This window comes from Aedes albopictus, chromosome 1 (assembly GCF_035046485.1).
Source record: "Aedes albopictus strain Foshan chromosome 1, AalbF5, whole genome shotgun sequence".
NCBI classification, from domain to species: domain Eukaryota; kingdom Metazoa; phylum Arthropoda; class Insecta; order Diptera; family Culicidae; genus Aedes; species Aedes albopictus.
Window position 1 is genome coordinate 249,151,847 of NC_085136.1, and position 3,930 is coordinate 249,155,776.

Genomic DNA, 3,930 nt, shown 5'->3' on the forward strand with positions numbered 1-3,930 from the left:
AACAACAAAATTTCGAGAAGTCAACTTTAAAAGAGGCTTAAGGCGAAACTGGAAGCATTTCCTCATTTTTTTGGTTTTTGATTTTTTATTAAATAACGAAGCAATATTGTTAAAATCAGTTTTCGTGCACATGTAGAGTATGGATCAGGGTATCTTCTGTTTTTACGCGGTAGAAAATGTTATTCGTTTTTGCAGAAACCGTTTTTAAGTGAAATTTGGTTCAAAAATGGTTTTTGCAAAAACGAAAAACATTTTCTACTGCGTAAAAAAAATCAGAAGATGCCTTGATCCATACTCTACATGTGCACGAAAACCGATTTTGAAAATATTGCTTCGTTATTTAATAAAAATTCAAGAACCAAAAAATGAGGAAATGCTTCCAGTTTCGCCTTAAGGGTTTTAGGAGTTAGGACCTTTTCTTAAAGGTAAGTAAACCGGTCAGATTAAGGCTTGACCACGGGGGTGAATCTTCGTCACGAAAAGCACTGCCCGTTTGATAGCTCAACACTAGCGAACCTGGTGCTAGAAGTCAAGCTTTAGCCTGCAGCGAGGCGACGCAGCACGCTTTGATGATTTTTTATTTTCCCATGGAAATTCATTCCAATCTAGTTCTCCAAGTGACAATTTCACGACTTCCACCTCGAAACTTCACATTTGTTCGAAGATACACATCTGTTCTGTGGCTTGACTGTCCTCTGCTGTACGTAGGAGAAGTCCCCATTTGACTCGGTCCATGGTTGAGCGTCTCCAGTTCCGCATTCTGCAAAGGGTTCGCAAATTTTCCTCCACTTGATCGATCCATCTTACTCGCTGTATTATCCGACATCCTGATGACATGTCCCGCCTACCGTATTCTCCCGATTTTGGCGATGTGTACGATGGTTGGTTCTCTCAGCAGCTGATGCAGCTCGTGGTTTATTCGCCTTTTTCACGTTCCGACTTCCATCTGTACTATGCTCTAGATGGTACGCAACACCTTACGTACGAAAACTCCAAGGGCGCGTTGGTCCTCTGCACGCATAGGTACTCCATCAAGGTGGTTCAAAAATCGTTTCTGAATAATTCTCGCTGAAACCAGGCCGCCATTTACATAAAGTCTGAGATTTCACTTTTTTCTTGCTTATTCGCTAGAATATGATAAAAAGGATGAAAACCACTTTGGTTGGGTTAAATTGATGGACCCCACACTTGGCAAGGGGCTGACAAGGTGACAAAAATGACGATTTTTCATCAAATTGCACCTAATTTATAGCATAATATCACAAAATTTAATGTTGTAACATATACAAAACTTTACTTTTCTATGAAGGGAAAGTATCCAGCTCTTTACGCTGGCCCTCCCATAAATTTTGAATCGCCCCTTTCTGACATATCTTGCCGACACTATAATTTTGTATGGTTTGATCGAAGTATTAGTTCCCTTGTTAAGCATGTGGCTCCCATTTTCATCCTACGAAAAACAAAGAACTGAAGCACTATTTGTTTTGTTTCTTATTTTTGTATTTTTTGATAGAAGTGAGCACCCATGAAAACAAAAAGAACGGAATCAATCGGTGCCGTAATCGCTTGTTTTCGAATAGGATAATTATGGGAGCGTGAGATTACTGACGGCACACATACCCTATATAAAGCTGAATGTTTTCATAGTCAAACGTCAAAAGTTTTCACTCTTCGCGAGCTCTTTAGGGAATGAAAATTGAGTTTGTGAATTGATTTTTACTAATTGTATGTTGTTATTTCAGGTTTCATTGGAGAAAGTATGAGGCTTTTCGGACTAAAGCATGAAATTCAGCATTTCTCACGCACGCATCTGATCGTGCGATAACGGGATCGGTGCAATCGCATGCATGCGCGTGGCGTCTGCAGCAAAATGTATGGGAGAATAGGAGGTCGCCTAACGTTTTCATCGATATATCATTGTTGCAGTCAATGTACACCAAAATTTTTGAATATTTTGGAAAGCTTAGACTCTCGGGTTTCTAATGATGAGTTCGGATTTGATATCGGTGGTTGCGAACACAGCGAAAATCGCAGTTTAATGATAAAATTCAAAATGGCGACCAAATCCAAGATGGCTGCCAAAAAGTTGTCAACTTCAATTGAAAGCTTTATACTTTCCCTTCATAGAAAAGTGAAGTTTTGTATATGTTACAACATTAAATTTCGAGACATGCGATAAATTAGGTGCAATTTGATTTTCTTGCTTAATGGCTTGCAGTCAAAAAAGCCCAAAATCGCATATTTTGCTCTATAAATTGAGGTATAGCTCAAAATTGTGACGTTAGAGCAAATCTGAGCCCGGATTCAGATTCAGCGGCCCAAAATCCTTCGGAGACACATAAGTTTGCTCTTGAGACAGACAAAAAGTTATTTTTTGTTACGCTGTGTAATTTTCGTAGCAATTTCAAAGTTGTAGTCATCTTCACTACTTTTTTTAAATAAATATTATTTACAACCTTTCATAAATCTGAATATTGATCTTTCACAGCTTTCTGAAAATGTTTCACTCTCAGCGAGCAACTTAACAATTCCAGGATGGCGTAGTCGGTAAGGCATGCGACGGGTGATTGGGAGATCATGAGTTCAAATCCCAAGTTGAGAAATTTTTAGAAAAGCCTGTGTATTATAAAAAACATGATTGGACTACAATTGCTGCACCTCACACTTCAGTTTGTTTTTGTTTTCGCAGCAGGTTATTATAGCTGAATACAAGTTTAATATGAGGCTGATATAACACAGATTACTTCCTACTATAAAGCCTGTATCGCGCTTGCAGAAAAGATTGCTGAATAACTTCTCCACTTTTGTTTGAACAACGCCTGATTACAAGCTGTGATGAAATAATGTTAAACTGTAATTCAATTAAATGTGGAATAAAAATGTCATTGCAAGGGGCCTGCAACTCTAAACTTTTCATGATATTTACCACTAGTATTCGTTTAGTATTTCGTGGTATTTTTGTATCGTAGCAACATTGGCGGCAAATAAATGAAAGATGCTGTTTACAGAAGTTACGCACTTGTTTCTACCCTCCGTTTTCTTCAGAGTGTTTGTGAATTGTACGTAAGTTTCAAAATATTTTCAATTGAAATACTTTCTTGAAGTGTGACTTATTCTTTTCAGAACAAATCAAATATGTTAAGTGTTTGCTGAAAGAGGAGGAAACATTCTGTCTAACGCTCGGAGCGAAACAAAAACGAAATAATCAGATGTTTCTTTGAAAGTTACATCCTAGAATGTTACTCGTAGTGATGGTTCTGCAGCCTCTAAAAAGGCTACCATATGATCTCGGCACCGACGCGCCAAGCCAACTGTAACCAGGAAGTAAACATGCAGATATCGCCATTACCATATCCAGAAATCCAGAGTATCTCACTTCAACGCTCCAAAAGTGAAGCGAGTAAAAGAACCAAAGTATACCGTACTTTTTGGGTGGATTTTGTACTTTCTTGAAGAATAGTTTGTATCCGGCCCTTTGGAAGACGTGCATCGTATTTTTGGAATGAATTTAGTACTTTCTTTGACCAAAGAAATGTTGTTACCCTGTATAACAGCTCTCAATAAAAATAAAGCGGCATGTAATCAATTGATTGTTTTATTGATTCTCACCAAGAATACACCTACATTAAAAAACGCAATTGCAATGATCTCCAAATGCATAAACGTTGCAATCCTGTATCAGCACTTATTATTTTGTTCTAGGTACCAGTGACATTTTGTCATAATTCTACTTGCCGATCAAAGCAATCGGACTGCTTCGATGAAAATTTTTCCGTATTATTCTGTAGTATTTTGTAGTATTTTCGATTACTAGCGAAGGTTTAGAGTTGCAGGCCCCTTGTGTCATTGCAATGTTGGTTAAATGAGTGATTGTTCCTTGGGTTGCGTTGCGACCTTTAACTATTAAGTGAACATAATTGACTGCCTGTA

The 3,930-nt window shown here is 37.9% G+C and overlaps 1 long non-coding RNA gene across 1 annotated transcript; it reads left to right on the forward strand.

The window, feature by feature from the left end:
• Positions 1 to 2,979: 2,979 nt before the first annotated feature.
• On the forward strand, positions 2,980 to 3,582 carry LOC134287204 (uncharacterized). The gene is made up of 2 exons (XR_009997117.1): positions 2,980 to 3,059; positions 3,124 to 3,582. It is a non-coding gene; the product is annotated as an uncharacterized LOC134287204 (long non-coding RNA).
• The last annotated feature ends 348 nt before the right edge of the window (positions 3,583 to 3,930 follow it).